Raw genomic sequence first — 27,949 nt, forward strand, 5'->3', positions numbered from 1 at the left:
CGCTTTGAGAATTGGCTATATTTTGAGAATAGTCGTAACACATTACGAACAGAAGAGGCATTGGAGAGTAGGAGGAGAATGTAATCAACAAACAAGGTGATTGAGTGTCTGGAGGCCTTAATTGCTATTGGCTTTGTGTCACGGGATTGCCAAGCAGCTGGTGCCAGTGGTTCTAAGGCCAGGATAAACAACAGAGGACTCAAAGGGCACCTCTGATCTGTTCCACATCCCAGACAAAACAGAACAGACATTTAACGACCAGTTCGTGGCCTTGTACTCTTGAGATGACTGTTAACTTAGCAAACCACAGCAATTTATTTACTAAACTACTTTAAAATCAGGATCATTTCTCTAGTGAACACAGAATCAAAGAAGATGGCACGGGTTGCTTTATAAGGATGTGCATGTAGGTCCCTGCCCTGATTTCTGATTGCCCAGAATCATTACTTGCTCAAATAAGGCATACTAAGTTGTCTAATTTATTACTAATTCTATATTTGGTGGGCATCAGCAGATTTTTCTCTCCTTTTAATTTTCTCCTTTGTGTTATGGGGCATTTAAAATAGAACTAGACATTTGCATATTTGTTTGCATATTCAAATGTAGTAAAAGTGCACAATTGAATATTTAAAGCCACCTCTGCCCTCAACACTCCATTGCTGACCATAATTTTGGAATACAGCGACCAGCCATAACACTAAAATAACCTCCTTGTATCTACACTCTTTGTCCATTTTATCAGCTCCACTTAATATATAGGTGCAGTTCTTCAATTACAGACTGTTGCTGTATACTTTGTTATCCCCCTTTTATCCTGTTCTTCAATGCTTAAGACCCCCACAGGGCCACCACAGAGCAAGTATTATTTGGGTGGCGGATCACTCTCAGCACTACAGTGTGTGTTGTGCTGGTACAAGTGGATCAGTCACAGCAGTGCTACTTGAGTTTTCTTTTTTTTTTTGAGTCCACTCACTGTCCACTCTATTAGACATTTGTTTGTTGGTCCACCTTGTAGATGTAGATGTAGATGTAGAAGTCAGAAACAACAGCTCATCTGTTGCTGCACAGTTTGTGTCACCCTCTAGTCCTTCATTGCTGGTCACAGGATGCTGCCCACAGGACGCTGTTGGCTGGATATTTTTGGTTGGTGGACTATTCTCAGTCCAGCAGTGACACTGAGGTGTTTAAAAACTCCAGCAGCAATGCGGTGTCTGATCCACTCATATCAGCACAACACACACCATCCAAATAATACCTGCTCTGTGGTGGTCCTGAGGAAGTCCTGACCACTGAAGAACAGGGTGAAAGGGGGCTAACAAAGTATGCAGAGAAACAGATGGACTACAGTCTGTAATTGGAGAACTACAAAGTGCCCCTTTATAGTGGAGGTGATAAAATGGAGGACAAAAAAAGGAGATAAGTTTTAATGTTATGACTGATCTTTAGCAACTCTGAATGAGGTAATATGCCTACTCAGAAGTTAACAGGCAGAAATATGTTCTCTATATTCTGCTCCAAATGGCAAATTTATGCTGATAAGCCAGTGCACCAAAAGTGGACGCCCTGTAGTATAGTATGCTAATAATCATGCAATGTTTAAACGCATTAGCATATAGTTTCCCAGATGCAGATTAAACCTAAACCTACAAAATGATTTCCAATAGTGATGCACCAGACCCTGCAATTTAGTCTAAAACTGGGCTTTATCAATGTACATTAAACTTACCCATTAGGTACTATATTAAGCAGCTGGTTAGCTGTTTGGCTAAGCAGTGCTGCAGTTAGACTTTCTCTGCTGCAACTCAGTGCACCCATGCTTTCATTCACTGGCATGGAACGGAATATCACCGCAGGGATTTTGTGGAAAAGTCATACATCAGTCAGACATATAGAAAAATAAGCCTATGTAGACTACCATCTTGCACTCCCAGTCTGAAAACCATTAGTTTATAACACTGCAGTGCTTGATATTTGAGTGCCCGCTTATAAATTTACGACACGTACAGCTGTTTGAGAAAACAGGCTATGCTGCAGCCTTGTAATCTTCTTGAAGAATAAAATGTTTAAAGTGTTAACATATTTGAATATTTTACAAATTAGGGGAACCCTCAAATTTAATTTCTGTGCCCAGTTGAGCACCCTACAATTTTACTCGTCGCCCATTCTCACCCGTGTTTCCACAAAGACACGTGTAGCCAATCACTATGTACTTTCTGACTGCAGCGCCTTAGCACTGCTGAACACAAGTGGAGAAGAACGCTGACTGCTCAATTCTACCGGAGGTGCGTAGAATGGGCTAGTTGTAATGAAGCTATATGAATGTGACTGAACCTTTGTGGAGAGAGAGGAAGACATTTCACATTCTTTGTCAGACAAAATGACCTTGGACGTTTCAGAATAAAATAAAACTACTGTTTTTCCTCAATTTAAAAGTCCATGTAATTCAGGAAAATGTGTATGCCCAAAAGTATTCAGACAGTGCATTCAACTAATTTAAGATGCCATTACACACAGCTTGTATAATCCCCATAGTAAAGCATTGTCAATGGAATAGTTCACCCTGGAGCAGCTGCACATGATCCTAAGATCACCCTGCCCACTGCCAGGGGGTATAAATCCCCCCAGCATTGGACTGTGGAGCAGTGGACCCGTGTTCTCTGGAGTAATGGAGCGCCATCCAATAGCTTTGGGAGAGTACAGTGGACTTTGTGATCCAGAACTAATCATGCAACATGTGGCTGAATGCAGTCAAATTCTCACAGCAATGTTCCAGCATCTAGTGTAAAGCCTTCCCAGCAGACTAAAGGCTGTTACTGCAGCAAAGGGAGACAAACTCTCTATTAATACACTTGATTTCAGAGGAAACATTGTACAAAGAGGAGTCTACAGGCGTTTAGACACGTAATGTGTTTCCTGCTAGAACTGGAGAGAGCTCTGCAATGGATCACTGGCATGTCAGTCTCCTTCATAGGATGCTCTGTTTATCATATGGAGATTAGTAATTTAGATGATGGCTTGAGGCTTGTTCCCCTGTTGTTTCTCAGTGTGATGTGCCCTCTCCACATCAGTGAGATGGCCTGCACATGCTGGGGGCCAGTTTTGCTTGACTGGCCTGTTGAAAGGTATCACAGCATGTGGGTGTGGCTTTCTCTCTGTGAAATATAGAAGGCTCTGTGTTATGAAGGCCATGGAGAAAGTTTCTCATCTTACCTTTCCAGCTCTGTAGACGTTGTTAGCACGGATAAAATTCCACATTGTGATTTTATTACCACATACTGTGAGTATAACTGCAAAAATACACACAGCACTGTGAAAAAGTATTTGCCCCTCATCTGATTTCTTCTAATTTGTCACATTTAAATGATTCAGATCATCCAACTAATTTCATTTTAAGATAAAGACCACATGAGTAAACATAAAATGCAGCTTTTAAGTGATCATTCCATTAATTGAAAATTAAGATTTATTCAAAACCTATAACACCCATGTGAAAAAGTACAAACTGACCGGACGGACATTCTCTGATGGAATGCAGTGTTAGCTTTACACCAAATGTAACAGAATCCATGCCTTCCAAAAAGTTCCACCTTTGACTCATCAGCCCACAGAATATTATCCCAAAAGTCTTGGGTGTCATCTTTGTTTCTTGGCAAGTGCGAGACGAGCCTTTGTGTTCTTTTTGGTCAGCAGTGGTTTGCGCCTTGCAACTCTCCCATGGATGCCATGTTTGCCCAGTCTTTCTTATGGTGGAATCATGTACACTGACCTTAGCTGAGGCAAGTGAGGCCTGCAGTTCTTTAGATGTATGTCTGAGCTCTTTTGCGGCCTCCTGGATGAGTTGTCGATGCACTCTTGGTGAAATTTGGTAGGCTAGCCACTCCTGGAAAGGTTCACCACTGTTCAAAGTTTCCTCCATTTGTGGATAATGGCTCTTACTGTGCCTTACTGCTGTCCCAGAGCCTCAGCAATGGCTTTGTAACCCTTTCCAAACTGGTAGATGACTGTTTCACATGTCTTTAAAACATGGCATCATGCGCTGCTTTTTGAGACCTTCTAACCTGTTTCAAATTGCCAGAGCAAGTTCTATTTAAGTGATGTTTAGATTCAACAGGTCTGGCAGTAATCATGCCTGGGTGTGGCTATTAAAACTGAACCCAATAGTCAACTGAATTTGGTTAACTTGTTGATTTAGTAGCTAAGGGGGCAATTACTTTTTCCACATTTTTTCCACAGTTTTTCCTTCAATCGAATGACATCATTTAAAAGCAGCATTCTGTGTTTACTTTGGTTGTAATATTAAAAGTAGTTTAATGTTCTGAAACATTCAACACATGCTAAAATATGGTGTTTGTACGCTGCTGCAAGTCACCCTGTAAAACTTACAGTAATAATTTAAAAGTCAGAAGCGTCTGGTCACATTTCTCAGGGGTTTTTCACGTCACACATGCAGACTCAAAAAGAAGGTCCGGCTCGATGTTTAGGTATCAAATGCAAAATCAACATTATACTGATGAAGATATGATGACAATAGTAGATAATTCACTTACATCCTCAAAAAATATGCCCTGAATACTCTTTTAATGTGCTCGCATAACTGATGGTACACAAATTGCATACAATTCTGCTCTTTGTGTACAACCAGAGAGAGAATTCCCAAAATTCTTACATAGTGTAGCTTATATAACTTACATAACTCAGCCGATAAATTGAAGTTGTGCACTGAAGTTTGCAGAAAAAAATGTCATATTTAAGTGTGTTCTCTGTAGATCATGCATTAACTTATTTTCACTAAGAAAATCAATGAAAATTTGACTCTTGCATACAACTGTATGTATTAGCTATTAACTAAAAACACATCAGTGATGACTGGCGGCCTGTGTTGTTTTGAATGATTTATATTTGTTACCCATCCGGAATGTTCGAGACCAGTCAGGATGCACACAGCACACAATATAACATTTAGGGATTAGTTAGAGGGCTACAGTCTTCTGTAATATCAGTATGGCAAAGGTGAATATAGCAAAAAAACAAGAAATTAGTTATTGCGTATTTTTATGTTGTTTGCTCCTTCGCCCAATTGCTCTTGCTCTAAATTGTCCATTCATGCTTCCACAGCATTAATATCTTTGTGGAACTCTTTGTGGATTGTTACCATCATTTTCTCTCTTCGTTTCTCTTTGTGTTCGTGCTCAGTGATTGTGAGGACAGTGCAATCACAACTGTGAATACTTCAGGCGGTGTCTTTCCGCCTTTTCTTCTCTGAAGAGTGGGTAGTTATGTTTAAAAGAGGTAGCAATCTCTGTCTTCTCTGGAGTGTGCATTGTTGAAATTCAGCCTGAATAAAATCAGACTTCAAGTTCAGAGGGTTAGATTTTAAGCTGCCATCTTGGTTTCCTGCGCTGCTCCTCACTGCCTTTTTGCTCCCCGTAAGCCTCGACCCTATTTTACAGATCAGAATAAATAGAGATGATCTCTTCTGATCCTGCCTCTGATCAGAGAAATCCTATGAACATAGAGAGACACTCACTCAGTCACCAGCTCTAGTCTAGTTATTACTATCATTTTGCCACACATAATTACACAATAGCATGATTAATTACATGGTTACACATATTAATTACAACATAATTACATAGTAACTGAAGGCTTTCTTATTCAATTTACACTAAATTATGTTTTATATCAACAGATTTGAGTCAGTGTCTGTGGGGCTTGTGATGATTTAATTTAATTTGTTTCATTGTCAACAAATGGCAAACATGAACAATAAATGGAAAGGACTGCCCTCCCTTACAAAGAACAAAATGCAAAAGTTTAAGCACCCCTGTTCAAATGATGTTTTGTTGCTTTTTTTTGTTGATTTTATTTTATATTTTATATTTTTTATTTTATATTTTTTGTGTTATTTTTTTCCAATATATTAAAATCAGCAAATAAATAGAAATTGTGCACTAAAATACTGAAGTTTGCTTCCTGTAGAGGATGTATTAACTTAAACCAATAAAACATGGGTACTACTTTAAAATAAGAGTACCCTTATAGGCCCCTTAAAAATCATTAATTTGTAAAAAAGGGCAATTGTGACATGTTTGCCTAGTTGTGAACCCACATTCATCTACTTTGTTAACCCTTAGATGCATAAGCTATGCAAAAACCTTCTAATGCACAACCTGGGACAAAAATGACTGGTATTCATTTCCTATGTTATGTCATGTATACAGTGTTTCTTTGCTATATATTTTGAAATACATTTATTTCATCATTTAATATTCAAAGTCTTCATCAAAGTCTTATATGAAAAACAAGATTATAAAGTATTAAAACAATATATTTTTCTTAAATTTGCTTACATAATACACATTTTTGACGTGATGTAGTATTATTTTTTTAGTTCATAAAGTGAGAAAAGAAAAATGAACAATTATTTGCAGTAAAAACAAGATAATTAATGAATACCTGGAATATTTATCAAATAAATTTATTTCAAAGATATAGCAAAGAAACCCCCAGCCATGCCTGAAAAACACAGGAAATGAATATGGGTCATTTTTGATCCATGTTGTCCATTAGAAGGGAAGTGATATAAAAATGATTTTTGTTTAAAAAGTAAGAAAAAAAAATTAAATAAGTATTTGTGATGATCAAAAACAAGTTAATTGAGGAATAGATGGACACTTGAATAATGAAATTAATTTATCGCAAAGACATAGAAAATAAAAACTCAGCTGGGTCACTTTTGATTTGTGTTGTGCATTAAAGGATTAAAGCTCAGATGGTGCTGGTTACTAATCTGACTTTGTCTTTTCCATCACTCAGTATTAAACCTGTCAGCTTCAACACATATTCCTATTCATATTTAGATATAACAGCTCACTTTTGACCTTTTATTAATGTGTTGTAAATGTTAATTACTGCTTTTTAAAATGTTTATAACCATTATAAGAAAAAGTAAGCATTTATAATCCCCTATATGACCGAATGCACAACAACAGTGTTATGTGAAATTCAAATCATAATAAAATATCTCCTCTTCCACCCACAAATACAAATGTGGTACTGATTGAAGGTTTAGAATGTGTACTTTTGGCAGAATTTCTCTGCTTGTTTCAATGAGTGACGTGTGAGAAATCATTAACATCATATTACACCATGTGTTTGTTATCGCATGTTGACATAGGCTGGCCCAGCGCAGTCACTTTCAGTTCTGTTCAGCAGCTGCAGCAATGTTTCCACACATCCAGCAAGAAGCGAGACAGAGAGACAGAGAGAGAGAGAGAGAGAGAGAGAGAGATAGGTAGAGGAAAAGCTGGACAGACAGGCTGGGGATTGAGAGAGCACTGGAGGGATGGGTGGAGGACAGGAGAGAGAGAGCTCCACATCTGTTTGCGAAATGATCCAACAGGCTGTATCTGCACGCACCCTTTCCCTCAGCACACCCAGCCCAGCTCTGTTTGTTTTCATTGCCATCAAAAGCCCAGACGGCTGTTTACCTGACGCTAATTTCAATTAGGTGTCTAACTGTCTGAAGAAATGGATGGAGCTGAGGAGGTGCTGCTGGGAGATGGAGGCGTCTCTCTACAGCTCCAGATTATCAAAGTTTCACAAACAGTAATGCTGCACAGGAGGGGAAGGAATCCGTCTCCACCTCTTCAGAAAATAATATCCTGCTCTGTCTAAGACTAAACACAGTATGAAGTAAACAGAGAGAAGTGCATTCTCATACAGAACCTCACTAATATAGACAGTGACTTCCAAAAAGAAAACTTTGGGGTTTTACAGCTTGTCTGAATATGGAAGTGGTTCTGAAAGAGGGTTTATTATTGGGGTGTGGATGGCAGGAGCTAAACTGGCTAGAGATAAATAGAAACAGGGCTGGAAATTGTAAACGAAAGCACACGATTAATGACTGTGATGCTCATTAGTGCCATAAGTAAGGTAAAACAGAAGGGTGACTGTTCCCCAAGTGATTGAGAATGTGAGTGTAAGACTAGATCCAACTGTCAGCAAGAACAGTTGGTTCACAACTACACAAGCAGGGATATTATAGTAGGGTTACAGTGCATAAACCCCTCACTACAAAGACAAATGGGTGCTGAGTTGCTGCCGCATCTCCAGATCTCAGCTGCTAATAACTGCTAAACAATAATAATGATAAATAGCTCTGAATTTTATAATATTATGAGCGTTGAAGATCCACGTGTGCTTGTTTTAGAGTGGAGTTTGTATCTTATATTTATTTATATATTTCCAAACCTGCAGCAGCCGTGCTCTGTTTATGTTAACGCTGTATTTTCATTAAATTGTGTCCAGTCACTTTCCTTAATAACTGTTGGCAGCTTTGGGTTGCGTTGCTAAAACACATGTAGGTTGAGGTGCGAGTGAAAGTCTATGAGGAGTTGTTGGCCAGTTCTGAGCTCGAGTGGCTTAATTGTTTCAAAATAACAACAATAAAAATCACCCAAAGTAATAATATAATTTTTAACAACTGTTTTATCACCCGCTTGGTGTCCATTCCAGTGTTTAATCTCTCCATGTGACTGTGGGCGTGACACAGTGGGTTACTGCACAACAGATGAACAACCTGGCTGGTCGCCGCTAAATCCCATTTGCATTATGAGCAGAATGAGAGAGCAGAGAAAAGATGTTTATTTGTGGTTTAATATGTCAGTTATATGTAGATATTGTTGTCTCTCGCCTCATTATGGCACATTAAGCATGCTCTGTTTGATGGGAATGATCAAAAATAAGTCAAATGAAGGCAACTCATTTAACATGCTATCACTGATTATGTCACATATATGCTGCTTAAAATTTCAGCACCCTCAACTTAAACCCCTTCCCAGGTCCATGTTTGAGAGTACTGCAAAAAACACACATGGATTTACAGAAAAGTGGAAGAAAGACGCCTCATCATTCACCATCTTCTTCATAAGTGGGCGAGTGCATGCGCACTTCAAAAAAGCAGTACAAGCATGAATACTTGACCCTTATGGGTGAGGGGGTCCAGTGGTTAAGCTGTGCAGAGCATTTTGCCTGCATGGTATGGGCTCCCCTTGTCCCCTTAGAGCAGAGGTCTTCAAACCAGTCCTTAGGGCCTCCCAGGATTGGCCACATTTTTCTCCATCCCTATGCATTGGGAATTAGGTTGGAGCAAAAACATGGACCATCTTGGGGGCCTTAAGGACTGGGTTTGAAGACCCCTTTAGCTTTAAAGGAAAGGGTCACCACAAATAGATACAAAGTTTTTCTGACTGATCATCTTAATCCTATGAGGAAACACTTCTATCCTGGTGGGAGTGGTCTCTTCTACGATGATAATGCCCCCATCCACAGGGTAAGAGGGGTCACTGAACGGTTTGATGAGTATGAAATTGATGTAAATCATATGCTCTGGCCTTCGCAGTCATCAAATCTCAACTGAAGATCCCTATAGAAGACCTACAGAAGATTCTGGACCAATGTCTTGTGCTTAATTGTGTGTTTTTCAAGAAGAAGGTGCTCTCTAAGGAAATTTTACCTTCTTTAATCTCTCTCCTCTCTTATTCGGCAGGCGCCTTCATAAACGCCCCTCTCGCGTGTGACAGTGCACTTAATGAGTCTGCTTTCAGCTCTTTTCATGGGCAGCTAAAACAAACAGATTTGATACTGCGTCCCCTTCATTACCTTCACTGATTGATTATACATGTGGACCAACAGTTCATTAAGTAAACACGTCTTCTTATCCCTGCCCAGCATCTGTGCCTGTGTTGTCCGCCCGTTGTGTGGAAGACGCTCAGTGGCACTGTCTCTTCACACGAAAGAAAGCAATTATCTCTCGCATAATACGCCCTCGCGAGGCTTGGAATAGATGCAACATTTAATACAGCCCTAATTGGGTTTCATGCCAGCAGAATTTACGACATCTGTAACTCGGATTATTGTGGAACCGCACAAAGCAGATTACAGAAGTGGCTTTGCAAACATTTTTATGGGCTGTTAATGACAAACTGATTCATTGCTGGGGTTGTTCAGTCACTGCTATTTGAAAAGCAGAGGCCCTTCAGCCCTGGCCTTTTCGCTGCTATTTTCTGTCAGACACCAACAAATCAAAGCTAGACTATGTGGTTTGGATGCAGTATGCGCATGCGCTTCTGTTTGTAGAGGGTTGCAGAGAGTTTTGTAGATGAAACGGCTAATCAGTCATAATTCGTCCATCTCACAAAGGGGATGTTGCAGATGGCGTAGCGACTGACATAACTGCCCCTTTTCTCTCCATCAGAAATAACACCACAGATAATGAGTGTTTTGTGCCACAGCACAATCATACACATAGGAGAGGGAATCGCATTGGATAGCAAATCAAATCAAGCCATATCACATTCAGATCAAATGAGGCAGGCAGCTCGTTTCATTTTTAAAAGCAGAAGAACGGATTTGGGCTCCAGGGTATTGTATTCTGCTGCTGTAACCTCCTTTCCCTAGAGTGCATCAGATGGGTTCATTTAGGCAAATCACCACAAGCTCACATTAAACAGCAACTTAGGATAAGAAAACAATCCAAAGTTACTCCCGGAATGCCACAAATTAGAACGCAATCACAATATCAATCTGTCTGAGGACATTTCTGCCAAAATTAGACGACCAGACCTTCTACACTTGTAAAGCTTATATGATAATGCAAATTTAGACAAACGATTATCATCTGCAGGATTACTGCAAAAAACTATCATTGACATCCAAAATCATTGACCAAGCACCGCATGTGAGTATTACAGTCTTACCCCTACAGCTCGCATTTTCCCTCATCGTTATGTAATTACCAAGCAAATACCAACTGGGCTAGCTTTTAATATTAATTAATAATTTATAAGGCTAACCATATTCATGTCATCATTTGGCATTCATTCATTTGGCATGCATTCATGGCATGCAGATGGTTCTCCACATTTGGAAACCAATATACTGCCAAACTGGTGTGTTGGCACCTTTCTTCTGGATGAGCTCATCCATTTTACTCTCCATCAGAGAGCCTATGTCAAGTAGTGAAGTTTCTGATGTGTTTCTCCTAACGACAAGGATGCAGGTTTTCATCTGAGGCTCTACAAGACAGTACTAGGCCAAAATAGTTCCAGACAGCCGCAGTGGTGTCACTCCATGTTGGGAAGGTCAGTCTGGAAAGGCCCCACATGGTCAGGATGATTGTCAGCTCTCAAAGTCCTTAACTTACAAAGATTAATGGTTTTATTATGTTGTACATTCTCACTGTTTATTATGCTAATTGCAATGTGGGATGCACAAACTAGAATAATTTAACCATGTTTCTTTGTGTTGGCATGATATCTGCCCACTACTTCCGTCACACAGCCCTGCCCCCCGGGTGTGTTCAGCCAGCACAGCTCAGCATCAATCTTCTCCATTTTAGGTAAAAAAGGTGGTATTAATGTAAAATATCACATCAACCTACCTGTTCAAAAGTTCACATGTGGGAATACTAGTGTCTCATTATGGTTTGCATAAAATAAATCAATAAAATAATGTTTTTAAACCAGTGGCGGGTGAGTTTTTACTGGTGTCTAATGCTGCATTAACTCGGTTAACTTATCACCAGGCACAGGCCTACAATAATGAAATCTTTTTTATTGTATATTTTTTAACTAATCATAGATTAGAATGGCTTTATAAAGGCAACTTTAAAATAAAGGCAAAGAAAAAAAAATGAAAGAAAACAAAATAATGATCATTTTATTATATCGCACTTATCTAACTGCAATTTCTTATAATGTCAGTTATCATCCCAAGGCTAATTACTAAAAGATTTTTGAGCTTTTTTTTTTGTTTGTTTAACATGTAAGTGATTCAGCCATTGTATCAAAAGCTGTATTTAACTGCTGATGCCTAATGCACATTAGAGGAGACAAAAATGTGCTCATCACTGAGAGCTTGACCCCACCAGTCAAAGATTTGATGGCCTCTGGGGCCTTACATCAGCTTCTGACGACAGTGGGGTTAACAGAGAAAGTCTGTTCACACACACACACACACACACACACACACACACACACACACACACACACACACACACACACACATCCACACAGTGCTTCACAGTGTTCAGTTAGCTCCATAACTGTACTAACAATCACAGTCTGTTAGTATGAGTCAACTCTGAGAGACCGACTACAGGGAACACTGCTAAACGACATGAGAATAAGAACAGAAGTTTATGACACTCAGTAGAAAAGAAATATATATATATATTGCAATGCTCCCTGCAGATATCTGCAGTGCTCTGTAAGTAAGCTCTGTTTTGTACGAATTCTCTTATATAAAGATTGTTACATGCACTTTAAATAATCTCTCTGTACTTATGAATAATCAGAAAACGTCTTCACTCAAAACACAATTATCACCACCTTCTCAAAAGCCCAAGTATCTCCGTAATGGTGACTTTACAGGAGAATGCAAAAAACATTTTGGACAGCAATGTTATAATAGAAGCCAGTGGGCCATAGATGACATTCAGCATGTGTCCACTGGCTTCAATTACAACAGTGTTCTGAGTGTTCTGGTTTTGTGTTCTTCAGCAGAGGCAAATGCATATAAATGATTTTCTGTGGTATTGACTATATGCTGTAGACAAGCAGAAAATGTGAGATTATACCTTTAATCCATCAGATACCGACTACAGTGTAGTAGTTAGTTAAGGGGCCCGTTTCCTACATTTTGCTTACCCCTGATGTTTCTTTATGACATCTGTGTTTTTGTGTACCAAAAAAAGCTATAATTAATTTTCACATGACCACCTTCCAATCTCTCTTTATTGCTTTAGAATTAAACAGGCTGTTTTTGTTACTACCCTTTGAAGACTAATATATGTAAATGACCTCTGTTCAGATTGGCTCATTCAAAAAGCAGTCCAGAACATAAATAGGTAGGGCTAAACTGCTGTACACTGTATAGGTGTATATATGTATTTATGGTTTCGTGACATCACAAAACAATGAATTTCAACTAGGCTGTTTTTGCAGTTTAGTTTCTGAATATGGACTCTGGGGCGTGAATGGTACATTTGAAAACTTTAACTGTGTTTACATACTACATCAAACTCTTATTTCACAAAAAGAGAGAGATTCCACTCCTTATACTACAACTTATTAGACATGAATATTATTTAATATTATTTAATAATTAAATTGTAGGCTTACTATTCAGTAACTACTATGAAAATAATATGTAAGGCAGTGGTTTCCAACCCTGGTCCTATAGAGCTACCTTCCTGCAGAGTTTAGCTCCAACCTGTATCCAATAAGTTGCCCCGCCCCTTACTTAACTCTAACACATCTGATCCAGCCAATCAAGGCCTTGGGAAGAGGTTGATTAGCTGGAGCAGGTGCAGCAACCTGTGACTGGAACTAGGTGTAGGAATGTAACAACGCAACGCATCATATTGTATCAAACTGTACTATAGCATTTCAAACTGTATCATTGTATCATGGTTAGCATGTTAGCTTGTGGTTAGAGCATTAGATCGGGACACCATGAAGCTCAGCCTTGGGTTTAAACAGTGTATCCTGAAAACAAAAATTTAAACGTCAACATATGAATGTGAGGCACAGTTTCTGTCATCCCCTACTTTTGCTGCATTAAAATATGTACCGAATGAAGACACCACCGTATTGTATTGAGCCAAATGATGAATTCTCTGCATCGTTACATCCCTAGAAATGTATGAGGTTATGAGAGTGAGGAACTAAAGACCTTATGACTAATTTCAGCTCAATTCTATTCAAATGTATTGATATGGCACTTTTTACAGATGTTATGAAGCGATACAGCAATGCAGATCTAAGCTCTTAGTGCTGAAGCTCAGATGTCCCTTCTCCTCCTTCACTGTGCCCATCATCATTATCGTAGGAGAACAATGTCCAGAAATCGTAATGAAACGCCATGTATCACAAACTCACCTTCACTTGACCTCACCATCAAACCCAACAGTCCCCAAACCCAGCACCTGTCTCTCCTGAAGGAGGAGGGAGACACTGTAGCCCACTAACCTCACCGTGGAGAAACAAGTGTCTGAGTGTGTTTGTGTGTGTGGGATCTGGAGGAGGAGGAGAAGGAGGAGGAGGAGCGCTGGGAAGGGTGGGAGCACAATGCCAGCTCAGTGCTGTGGGAGACAGGGAGGGCACAGAGAAGAGGACTGAGAATCTGAGTGTGGGAGAGAGAAGAAGAGAGAGAGACGTAGAGAGTGTGGGATAGACAGAAGCGAAGGAGAAGCTGTGGTAAAGCAGAGCTGAAGGGAGCCATTGAGCGCCTCTGCCTTCATTAACATGCAGATGGGAACAGCTGTCGACACTCTGCTGTGACGGCTGAAATATTTACGACTCGCTGTTTACCAAAAGAGACCCTGACTGACAAGCCCGTGGGTTCATCGTTTTCTTTCTCCGGCTTCTCTCTTTCCCGCCCTCTCTCTCTCTCTCTCTCTCTCTCTCTCTCTCTCTCTCTCTCTCTCTCGCTAACCCGCGACGACTCCATGCTCGCCCACTCCATGCGCTTGTTTGGCCGATAATGGTGACTTTGAGTGACAGTTTTTAATCCTGCCCTCCTCTAATGATATTTGCTTTTCCTCTGCGCGTCGGCCCGGCTATCAAAATGTCACAGGCAGATTTACACACGCGTCCGGCCCACCGAACAAAAGCTTATTTTAGCCTGCCGCTTTACAGGGAGGATAGGAAAATCCATATCTACGAGAAATCGGGGAAAATTTACGCGGGTTGACGGCCGCTAACGTCTTCATACACGCAGCCCTGCGAAGAAACTAACGCATAAATAAGACGGACATGCGTGTTTGCTGCGGAGCTGCAGCGGCAGATAAGGATGGAACACTGGGAGTTATTTTTGGGGGGGCAGCACTACTTTAGGTCACCCACTCTGGTTGTCGGATGCACGAAAAAGAGCTGGACAAAGTCTCAAGTGTAAGCAGTTCTACACACGCTTTGGATCAGAACGTATTAAACGCTTACCCATGCAATTAGCCTAGTGCACAATCAGTGATATAACACATGAAAGGATAACCTCTCTAACTCTTCCTCTCCCTCTCTCTCTCTCTATCCGTCTGCTGCTATCTGACTGCTTTCTGGCTCAGGCAGCCGGAGGGGTTTTGATGCAATTGCTCATCACGAAGCTGAATAAAACACGACAGGCCTTCAGGGCACAATTACCCAGTGTCAACAATTAGTTCTCCACGCAACCACTTCACAGCAAGGTCTCTGAAGGCTGAGCGCGTGCTAACCACAGCCTGCTTATCCATACGCCAGCTCTATATCCTTAACTCATCACAGCCTGGGGGACCAAATCAGTGCTGCTCCTCGTACTGCCCCGTCAGTGAGGACTCTTACAGCCAGTGACGGCAGTGTCACCTCAGCGGTGTTATATATACACACGAGAAAAGATCAAGAGGGGGAAAAACACTGTATCGCTATCTGAGGCCCAACAGTCAAGCTGTCACGGTCAGATAACTGAGTGATGACCCGTACTGTCCATCAGACTATTCAGAGAAAGAGAGAGAGAAAGGAGAAGAGAGAAGGGGACGAAAGAGAGAAAGAGGGAGAAAGAAAGAACGAGAGAGAGAAAGAGAGAGAAAGAGAAAGAGAGAGAGAGAAAGAGAGAGAGAGAGAAAGCGAGAGAGAGAGAGAGAGAAGGAAGAGAAAGGAGAGGAAGACAGAGAGAGAGCAAAAGCACGACGGAGAGAAAAAAAAGGAGAGAAAGAGTATGACAGAGAGAAAGAAAGCATAACAGAGAGAGAAGAAAGAAGGGAAAGAGAAAGAGTATGACAGGGAGAGAGAAAGAAACGAGAGAGAGATAGAGAGAAAGCATGACAGGGAGAGAAAGAGAAGGGAGAGAGAAACAAATGAGAGAGAGATAGAGAGAAGGAAAGCATGAAAGTGAAAGAAAAAGAAAGGAAAGAGAAAGAGTATGACACATAGAGAGAAAGAAATGCGACAGATAGAGAGAAAGAAAGCATGAAAGTGAGAGAAAAAGAAGGGGAAGAGAAAGGGAGTATGACATAGAGAGACAAAACAAGAGAGAGATAAAGAGAGAGAAAGCATGAAAGTGAGAGAAAAGAAGGGGAAGAGAAAGAGAGTATGACACAGAGAAACGAGACAGAAAGAGAGAGAGAAAGCATGAAAGTGAGAGAAAAAGAAGACAGAGAGAGAAAGAGAACATGACACAGAGAGAAGGAAATGAGAGAGAGATAGAGAAAGCATGACAGGGAGAGAAAAAGAAGGAAGAGAGAAAGAGAGTATGACAGGGAGAGAGAAAGAAATGAGAGAGACAGAGCACATGACAGTGAGAAAAAAGAAGGGAGAGTGAAAGAGTATGATGGGGAGAAAGAGTGGAGTGAGAGAGAGAGAGAGAGAGAGAGAGAAAATGTCTAACTTGTTAGTAATGATGTGTGTTTGACTCTTTATAGGCTCTGGGGAGACAACAGCGTCAGAAAGAAAGGCACAGCGTGGAGGGGAAACAGGCCTTCAGTGCCGCTCGCTACTCCGTTCCAAACATTCTCACACACACGCACGCACGCACATACACACACACGCACACACACATGCACGCACACACACACAGGCAGCATCAAATGTGCGCAGTAAACAGTAACATGCAGCTGCAGTTTGCCTTAAGAAAAACAACATTTGTGCAGAATTTGGGACTTAATGGGATGGAAAGACAGAGGTCGCTGCCTCAGACAAACGCCTCACTTCACCACAGCCTCAAAACGCTGACAGCGCCAGATTGGACAGCCTGCGTTTCTGCAAACAGCTGCTTTCCCTTCTCCCCTCCTTTTTGCCTTTCCCTTTATTGAAAGGAAAACATGTAAAAATATACTTATGGTAAGCAATCAGATGAATTTCCAGCCTGATTACTGGCAGATGTATTCTGTTTAAAAGCCTGCTCCTGTTCTGCCATGTTACAGAGTGAAGAATTCACAGATGAACAACATTAGGGTACATCTGCTCCACCGCAACACGCAATAACCAGCACGAGAAAGGAACAGTGCTTGGCACAAGATGACAAAAGGACCAAATTAGCTCAGAAAGGGACTGAGAAATAAACAAATACAGAGCATAACAATAAAACAAGTCTTTAAAAGTAAAATAAAGAAGATAAAGGCAGGTTAGTGCACTCATGATATATTTGAATGCTGCTGCAACATCTGTATCAAAATGTTACAGTGTAGTTATGCGTTGTTCTTTTCAATGTATGTAAATTTTTCATTTAAAGGATCACAGAAAACAGAATATTCCTTTCTTTATTGACACAAGGGTTTGATGCAGTTTATGAACATTATTAAAGTCACTGAGACAAATTTTAAAGAGTTAAAAATTCCTGACCAAATACTGAAATAACTTTACATGGTCAAATCATAGAACAATGAATTTTCAAAAGCATACCATTTACTTCCTAGTCCATATTTAGACATTAAACTGCAAAAATAAATTTGTGAATTCCATGTTGTTGTGATGTCACAAAATCCAACTCATTTACGTATATCTGCCTAATTAGACTATAGCAGTTTCGCACCACCCATTTATGCATTACTGAGAAGTGTTTCAACCTGGACTGCTTTTTGAATGAGACACAATACAGAACAGCCAATCAGAATGGAGCTCATTTACATAAGTCAGTCTTAAAGGCACAGTAACCAAAACAGCATGTTTTATACATAGGGATACAGAGAAGATGCAAAATGATCAAGTATAAATGAATTCTGGCAGTTTTTGGTATATAAACTGACACAAATGCACCTGGGGGTAGGGGGGGGTGAAGTACAAGAAAGGATATGGACCATTTAAGATCTTAAAGTGCCAGTTTAACCCATTAAAGAGCAAATAATGTTAGTCCTGTGGCAACATTGGCTAAAAGAAAGTACTGGAAATGTGCTAGCAAATTAAAAATCTGCCAAAAAATTGCCCATCAGCCAATCTGGTTGTAAATAAATCAGAATTAGATAAGAAAATGTACGATCTGTGCATCCCTGCTACCTGTGTTTCTATAAATACTGCCTGCATTCATATACTATTCACTATTTCAATTTAGTTTAGTTAAGCAAAACCTTGTAAAACTTTAAAGGACATTTCTAACTATGATTTACATTATTTTTAAGAGGCTTTTTCCATAGTAATTTCTGGACATATTTTATTAATCTATTCGTCATGAAATGTTCAAAGAATGTAAAGAGCAGCTGCTGTTTTCAACTGGTTTGGTGTTATTGATATAACAGTGACAGTGTGTACTCTTTAATAATCTACTAATTCATTAACTTGATAGCACAGATATTGTGGTGGAGGCTCAAAAATAACAGCAGCACATCTAGTTTGAGTTGTGATAGCGAGTCGTTTGATTTGCTGTCGCAGCTGCTGGAGCTCCGCAGTGGGAGAGTTAACAATAGTTGCTCTGGAGGAAGAGGCCTCCTGAGATCGGCCACGATTTGTACGGAGAAGAAGATGGTGATGTCAGATAGCGAGGATTATGCATGCACTTCACATCAAAGCCACTCTTGTTCTCACAAGAGAACATAGAGAGTGTGAAAAGAACGACTATGTTTCATTCATATCCTATTACAGCTGCTTTGATTGAATTCTGTACACAAGGTGGTCCTAAACTGGCACTGCAGAACAATGAAGCCATAAGGATAGCTTTGATTTATTGTATGAAATTGCATAGGCACTCCAAGATGTAATGATTTAGAACCATACATGCTGTACCTGGCCTAGTCTGAGCTGCTGTTGCGAGAGGGGGAGAGAGAGAGAGAGAGAGAGAGAGAGAGAGAGACTCCTTTCATAAACATTTATAGCATGAACAGGTTCTTGTCCATTCGGATAACAAATGACTAAAGAGTGGAAAAATAATTAAGTATACTGGTCTTGACGAAAGATAAAAGCGTGGCATTTTGTGCTGCTGTTTTCTAGCGGACTTTCAGCATAAATGAAGGGTCAGAAACTTTATAAGATGAATGAGAGGAAATGAAACACTAAGCATCTTCAGCATCCAGTATATCGTATGTTGTGGGCCAAATGTACATACAAGTACAGGCCCTGCACAAAACGCCACTGCAATATGTCCACGCAATGCGCCTGAATTTAGCATTCTATTTACTAAGACTGCAGCTTATCACACAAGCCATGAGAAACCCGCTCCCTAACTGCTTGCTCATGAGGGGTAGGTTTAAAAGATGGGGCCATCAACACATTGGAGACAAAACAGAAAATGAAAGAGATAGCAGTATTAATAAATGGAGTTCTTTCCCAGTAAAACGTCCTACAGCGATGTCATTTTAGTCCGGCCGTACGTTTTGCGCTGCATCTTCACACATCTGGTCCTTTGAGTTTAAACAGTGTAATTCCGATGGAAAACATTCTGTCAGCACATGTTCAAGGCTCGTGCCTGGGTCTAACTGCTGTGTCTGCTGCCATTGTAAAAGCGAACCTTGACTGTAGCCACTGATGTAGAAGTTAATCAATACAGACATGATATTCTGCTTCCAACATCTTCTGCATTAGCCTGCTAGGGGGAAAAAAAAATAATCAAACAGCACATCTGCCCCATATCTGCCCTAAAGTAGCTGTTATTTTTCAAAAATTTCTCCCATCTTCAAGAGACATCATCAAAAGAAACCGCTTCTTAGAGTTTAAACTGAAAAATCTCCCGAAACTGGGGCAAAAGACTTGGTACATCACCTGGTGCAAAAGGCTCGGTACGTCACGTGAGACTGGTGCAAAAGGCTTAGTACATCACGTGAGACTGGTGTAAAAGGCTCAGTACATTGGGCTCTGTGTTTGTAAGTGTCTGTGTGCTATAAGCCTAGAGAGAACAACAATTCTTATAAAAATAAAAAATACCAGTAGGCATTCAGACAAATTAGAGTTAGGACAAATAAAGAAATAAATGCTTCACTTCAGAAATGCTTCGACTATTAGGTGAACCCATATTGCAAACTTAATTGCTATAGATGAATCCTAGGCATCAGCAACAGCAACCTATTGTACTACTATATGTATCTTCTCATCATTAAAGGCCAGGTGTTGATTTGAGCTAATGCCTCCAGAGCTCATTTTCATCTCATTAATAGCAGCGAACTATCAGTGCTTATCGACTGCATGTGCTGAACAGGCAGCTTCATGGAAAAACAAAAAGCCTGGAAGAGCCTGGCCTTGGCGGTGGCTGTGCACAGTGCTCTGCTGTGTTATCTCTGCCATCAGCCCAGTGGCTGAGAGAGGACACACACACACACAGACACAAACACTGACAGTTCAAAATGTGCATAGGTCTATGTTAGGGAGCAAAAACAGGAACTACCTGTAAGTAATTTGAACACTTGTAATTAGCAGGGATAGACGATATATCATTCAATACTGAAGGGCTATTCTGGTCTAAAACTAGCATTTAGTAAGTTATTTGTCATGTTATGTAATATTCTGTACTGCAGCATTGTATTCCTTAGTCTCATCGGTTTGATAGAATTCACAATTCCTATTCTGTTCTCTCACTACAATACCCAGCATGCACCCACTCACTGTGATAAAGAAATCCTAACTGCTAGCGTAGCCACTGGTGCAAAGGCTAATAAATACAGATGTGATATTCAGCCTTCCAGCAGTAATATTAGCTATCTGTCTTCCTTCTGCATTTCCCAGCTAGCAAAAAGGAAGAAAAATTCCAACAGCCCACGCTCAAATATTCACCCCAAAGCATTTGTAGTTTTTCAAAAGTTCCTGCCACCTTCGAGATACATCATCAGAAGAGGGTTTTCCTAGAGTTTAAACTGGAAAATCTCACTCTAGATGGAGGAGGTGAGTCAGCATTTGCAACAGATGAAGCAATTACATTTTCTACTTTGGCCACAGAGACCCTTTAACGTTTCACGGATTTATCACCATTGACCTAAACTCTCCTGATGAAGCATTCATGATATCTCTTTACATGTTATATATGAAAACCCTATTCCCAGAATATGAAGGTATTTTGAGGAACAGACAATATATTTTAAAATCTGCCCTTGCTGCAAAGATCAACATTGCAAGAGTTTTAGAACAGTAAACACTGTGCGCTTTATATTATTAAGACTCTGGTTTTTGGCTGTTTGAGTTTAGGAAATTAGACAGTTGAGAAGTGTATAATCATACAATCATATTAGCCAGTAATGGTTTAGCTGTTTCATTTTTAAGCATGTAAAATTACAGCTGTGGGCGAAAAATTGGGTGTGGACACTTAAAATGTGGCCTGTGTAAAGGTTATTGCACATTTGTGATGTTTATTTTTTTCCAATGTGTTAAACTTAACAATCAAATAGAAAATATGCACTAAAATTTGCAGAAAAAAGTTTGTCCCCGTAGATGTTAACTTATACTGCTTTTGAAAAACAACAAAACGTGGCATTTGACCAGGGATATTAAAACTTTTGCATACGTCTCTATATTGTCATTTACTTTAATGTTTAGCTGCCATAATTTTATATCAGTCAAGGCCAATTAATTAGCTAAGATAAGTGTCAAACATCTCCAACAATCTTCAACTGCAGATGCCACCCCCCCCCCCCCCCCCACCTCTCGTGGGGTAACGCTGCTTAATTAGAGCAAAAGCAGTGCGTGTGACGGAGGTGTGCTCTCCTCGGCGAGATCCTCACAGCTTTATTTTCAGCTCTCGCTGCTCTTCAAGTGCTAAAAAGAAGCCTCTCTGGCTTTTAGCTCAGTCATGCCCGAGCTAAGACAAAAGGCTTCATCAATTTTCTAAGCGCTTCATCTTGGGGTGAAGCGACTGCAGGGAAATGAGTGAACAAGCATGTTCATTTAGCATCACATGCAAGTCAGAGTAGTTCCTGTGTTGCTGCTTGTCGTGGTCTACTCCTCCACGGCCTCATTCACAATAACGACTTAAGAAGCTTGCACAGGAGAGCGGCAAGCTGGCAGAGTTAATGTTTCATAAGAGCAGCCGCACACAGACAGCGTTAAGACACAGGGATATACACACAAATAACCTCACACAAACCAACAGAATGTGTCTTGCATCTATATTAATGTGTGTGATAGCTGAGGGGAAAGTAGAGGTGGTCAATGTGATGACGTCACATCATTACTTCATCGAGTTCAGGAGAGCATAACTGATCCTGTTTAACTGGATGAAGTGATATGCATACTGGTGTGAGTATATATATATATATATAAATATACACATATATATACACACATATATATACACACATATATACACACACACAGCTAAAGCTTTCTGTCTTTCCTCACTGGGCTTTCTCAGCACTGCAGTAACACTGATGTGGTGGTGGCCAACAGCGTCCTCTGGGCAGCGTCCTGTGACCACTGATGAAGGACTAGAGGATGACCAACACAAACTCTGCAGCAGCAGATGAGCTGTCATCTCTGACTTTACATCTACAAGGTGGACTGACAAGGTAGGAGTGTCTAATAGAGTGGACAGTGAGTGGACACAGTGTTTAAAAACTCCAGCAGCACTGCTGTGTCTGATTCACTCATACCAGCACAACACACACTAACACACCACCACCACATCAGTGTTACTGCAGTGCTGATAATGATCCACCACCCAAATAGTACCTGCTCTGTGAGGGTCCATGGGGGTCCTGACCACTGAAGAACAGGGTAAAAGGGGGCTAACAAAGTATGCAGAGAAACAGATGAACTACAGTCTGTAATTGTAGAACTACAAAGTGCACCTATATAGTAACTGGAGCTGATAAAATGGACAATGAGCATAGAAACAAGGAGGTGGCTGCTGCTTGTCCGCTGTATGTTGCGATGATTAAATTCGCGATTGTAGCCCTCTTGTCCAAATACAGCTTTTTAACTGCTGTAGAAACAAAACATATATATATATATATAAACTTCAGAGAAACCTATCATGATACCATGTATCCTGAAAATGTCTTGTGATGAAATATTTCTGCCATATTGCCCACCACTGCATAAAGTCAACATCCTCTTTTTGACGAGACATGAGGTTGGAGAGGAACGTAGGACAGCTAATGCTTTCTATCTTCCCTCAGCGCACTACCTAAGCTTCATTAAACAGAAACACAGACCCTGATTTAGACTCTAATTAGAGGAGAGAGCGGTCAAGCCCTGATCACTGCGCTCGCACAGGACAGCCAGAGGCTATGAAGCTCTCTCTGCATGGTTCCATAGTAGAGCCATTACCACTCCATGAAAACACAGAGCCTGCTTATCTCTCTAAAACTCCCCTCCTCTCCTTATTCCCACCTTTGACACCTCAATGAGAGGTCAAAGTCATCAGAGTACATCTGTGGGACACTACAGAGTCCAGGCTGAACTGGTATAATGAGAACAAATTCTCCTTGCACTCTGATTGTACAAGGCAAGTATTTTCTGAAACAGGCTTTGATGCAGTTAAGTGTGGCTGTATTAGTCCTCCTTAAAACAAGGTCCGACCAATATATCAGTTGACCAATTAATTCGGCTAGTATTAAAGGGGCACTCTGACCAAAATGAAAAATTTAGCCATCACTACATTTGTTTTAAACATGCCTAATAGTGTTACTGCTACTGAAATATGTAAAAGACTTCAGTTTTGACTGCGTGCCTCATACTGTTTCATAACATCAGAGTGAATGGGTGGAGCTAAACAGGTGAATAGGTGGATATATGTAGATATCTTGTTTTTTGTGACATCACAAAAACTGCGAATTCCAAATAAGCTGTTTCGCAGCTTAGTTTTCATATATGGATCGTAGGGACTGGGAAGTGAATATTACATTTGGAAAATTGAACAATGTTTACATACAACACTTAATTTTAAAAAAGACAGGGAAAATTCCATTTTATATGATACGGCCCTTTAGCTAAAACCACTGAAAACTGTAAGTTTGACCATGTACAATTATTTTTGACACTTTAAAATTGGTTTAAGTGACAAAATTCCCATATCACTCAGGCCCTGCCGGAGACGTCTGCTCAGGAGCTGCAGTGCTGTTCCTTCTTCAAGCCCTGCTGGTGTGAATGGAGCTGATGTTATTTTCAGAGACTGGTGAAGAAGGGAAACACCGAAAACACCTTTGCAGCGAAGTGTCAGGAGCCTGCAGCAAACAGATTGATGAGCAACTTGAAGAATGAAGAATATGTGTGTGTGGGTGGCTGAGTTTTATTGGAATATAAATAAGAGAGGCAGAAGCCCTTTTCTCTTCATACGGTCCGGCTGCGGAGGCAGAGGAGACTGGATTCTCCCTGAACACTGGAGACTGGATACGATGGAAATGGGGAAGATAAGAGAGGCAGCGGGTCTGAGGAGGCGGCTCGGACAAAAACAAAGCAGGACATCTAGGTCGAAAGGTACGCATGGCTGCCCTCCAAAAGGCGACTACGCCGGCGAGCCCCATCTCATCCCCTTCTGTGATTAAAACCGCGCTGTCAGGCTGCTCCGGCACGGGCTATTTTTACTCCTAATGTATCACTCTTTCCTCTTGCTTTAGATTAAAAAAAGAAAACAGCACCTGCCAAATATCTGTAACCACAGGCTAAGTGCTTTGTCCTGTTCTCCTCTCCAGCTGAAAATAACCCACTGACCCACAACAAGTGAGCTTTTTTACGGGAGGAAATGAAGCTACACACAATAACGATTTTCACATTGACATCATTATTAATGTACTGTAAGAAAGTACAATTATTACCACTAATAAAAAATAAACGGTTAATATGGATTGATACTAAAAATTAAGTATCTGAGTCATATCTTTCTCAGCTTAAAAAAATAACAGTGTCAGGCACATGTAGATTTGGCCAATATTTCAAATACATGTTTGCTGACATATTTATATTATATATTATATTACATATGTACTGCAGTAGTGTTAGTATACTATAGTCTGGAAGAGTTTACATTATCTGCATTTTATTAATTTTACTGCATTTATAACACCACACACATAAATTTTAATGCAAGTACAGGTGGATTTGGTCTCAATTTATCCATTTTATAAATGTTTAAGTACTGGCATTGGCAGCTTCACCACACAATTCCCATATCAGCACATCCCTGATAATTACACTGACAATACATGTTTACAAGCACCACCAGATTATTATTTTTTATTTTATAATAATAATAATAATAATAATAATAATAATAATATTATTATTATTATTATTATTATTATTATTATTATTACTATTATTATTATCATTGCAGATCTTTTAAAAAATGTGTTTGCAGACAGCAAATAAAGTGTAATGCAATGCAAATGGCTGGCTATATATTTTATAATAATAACAGTGATCCCTCCCGCACTGGTCATCCTAACATCGCGGTGTGTAGAGCTCAGGGCTAAATCTGCCTGTATGTGTGTGTGCTGCTCTGAGGATTCACATCCTTCAGTTTGCTGCTGTGTTCCTGCGGAGGGAGGGGCGCCTACATAGCTCCCCCTACCGGACACACACACACACACACACACACACACACACACAGACCCTGTGTACACAGTCAAAGTGTCATAGCACTTCTCCAGTTTGCATTGCCACACGTATATTTAGTGACTGGAGTGAGCACATTACTTATTTTACTGTTAAAAATAAGGATTAATATGGCTGAACGTAATTCTTACTTTGACAACAGAAACCTGACATAAGTTTATATACATCTATATACACACACACACACCAACAATGTACACATACTATATATTAGGGCTGAGCAAATAATCGTTTTCATATCGAAATCACAACTCAAAAGAGTGCAAATCACAAGACCTGCAATTTTAATTATATGCTCCATTATTCTGAGGTGTCTTAACAACTTTTATGTGGGGACATTTAACCTAATAATAGACCAACTCCGGAACTAGCAGTCTGGCACTCTACACTCTTAAAAGATAGTTCTTTAAAGGCTCTTTAGCAAAGGCAATGGTTATATTTAGAACCATGAGTCCTATATAGAACCACTTCATACTTAAATAGTTCTTTTCATGGTAAAATGCTTCTTCAGACTGATGGAGAATATGTGGAATATGGTTCTATATAGAACTTTACAAGCCTGACATGATAACAATAGTAGAACCCTTTTTTGGTGCTACATAGAACCATTGTCATATAGGTTCTGTATAGAACCATATAGAACAGATTCTAAATCAGTCTGAAAAACCACATCACCATGCAAAGAACCATTCTTTTTTTAAGTATATACATTCATCATACACGCCTAAAGCCAATAAAATGATATTCTTAAGGGAATAAAAGCTGGGAGCTCCGGCTCGGTGGCTCGGTGTTGCGTCCGAACTGAATGCTTCAGTGCTCGGACTCCTCCGCCCCGCTCCACACACACGGTCAGCTTCCACACAGAAACTGACCAACTGGCTTTCGAGTCCCTCTCACTGTCATTTCATCCTGTTTGCTTTAAAACTACAAGGAAACAAATACATATGTGCTGAAATAAACTGGGTTAAATACCAAATCGCCCACATCTAAGCCCAGAACAGAGGATATCCACCGCCTGTCCATGCGCAACAATCACAATCAACACGCACAATAACTGCCAGTGCAGCAGCTTTACTGCCTGGACAGAAAAGTCCGCACTTCAGAGTCATATCTGAACAACAGGACTGTTAGAGGATTCAGCAGATAACACACATGTCCAGCAAGTTGCTTATATGTCCATTTAAAAGCCATTAGAGAGCTATAGGAGAGTGCAGGAGAGACAGTAAAGGCTCAAGGCTCGTAATCACGGAGGGAAAACGACAAGGGGACACAAAGACACGGGGGAAAAAGACCACCGAGAGGACTGACGCCCATCCAGAGGAGCGCTCAATTCGTGCGTAAAATAGAGCCGGATTTTGCCATGTACATTGAAATGTCCAGATGCAGTGGACTAAGACCCCTCAGTGAAGGAGATCAGAGTGAAAAACATAAACCGTCATAAGGAGAAAATGCAAAAATGCAACCTAACAACCCTCAATTAATCTGTTGCATGTTGAGCTTAATGCGTCCTTTCGTTTCGAATATAAGGCGCACAACCAGCACAAGGACGAATCCCCCTGGCTCCCCTCAGCGGAGGTGGTAAGCCCACCAAACCCACCTACCATGCATGTAAACGGACACGGTGGTGCTTCACCACTGATGCAGCTCTTTAACTCACTTCATCAAACTTAGCTCAGTTTTAGTCAAAGCGTTATCACTGCAAACGCACAGCGCAGCTCACTTCATAACACACACACGATTAGCAAAGAACGAGGATGAAGTTGGCTTCTAATTCTCCAGCTTCTTGATCGAATTTTCGGGTCCACCTTAAATGGTGCAGCAATTACATTCTGGCGCCTCATTTAAGGTGGAACGGAAAATTCGTACAAAAAGTCAGGAAGTGGTCAGGAAGGAGAGACGAAGAGATTTTACCTCGTAAAAGTTGTCTCTCTCCATCGTCCGCTCACAGTCTGTCCCCCAAAACCTCCAGCTGTCCGCCAAGTTGTCCAAAATTAAGTCCCGCGTTCATTCTCTCCGTGAGCCGCGCGCGCGCGTGACTGTGTGTGTGTTAGTTTTCTCCCGCTGGATTTGAGGGGAACACGCCACAGGCTTCCACCAACTCGGAGCGAAGGGAAACTCCGACACACTTCACGCGCTCCGGCACTGTGGGGAAAAATAAATGACGTCCTTATAATGTCGCTTCAGTCTCTCAGAGCAGAAAAAACAACAACAAAAACAAGAATATATCCGCACGTGGGAGCAGCAGCGAAAGCTCTCCTGCTTTTATTACTTCAGTCTTTTACACAGACGCGCTGCGCTCGAGCCGTGTGGAGGCAGAGAGAGAGAGGGAGGCGCATTGAGGGACTCTGTCTCTCTCTCTCTCTCTCTCTCTCTCTCTCTCTCTCTCTCTCTCTCACTCTCACGCTCTCTGTCTCTCTCTCTCTGTGTCTCTCTGTCTCTCTGTCTCTCTCTCT

At 40.6% G+C, this 27,949-nt stretch overlaps 1 protein-coding gene across 1 annotated transcript in view; it reads right to left on the reverse strand.

The window, feature by feature from the left end:
• adgrb1a (adhesion G protein-coupled receptor B1a) overlaps nt 1-27,719 on the reverse strand; it is a 158,034-nt gene extending 130,315 nt beyond the window's left edge. Inside the window, 1 exon segment of the mRNA XM_036590196.1 lies at nt 27,408-27,719. The gene's annotated coding sequence lies outside the window, so the exon portion shown is untranslated.
• Nucleotides 27,720-27,949: the final 230 nt, after the last annotated feature.

This window comes from Colossoma macropomum, unplaced genomic scaffold, assembly GCF_904425465.1.
Source record: "Colossoma macropomum unplaced genomic scaffold, Colossoma_macropomum, whole genome shotgun sequence".
NCBI lineage: Eukaryota > Metazoa > Chordata > Actinopteri > Characiformes > Serrasalmidae > Colossoma > Colossoma macropomum.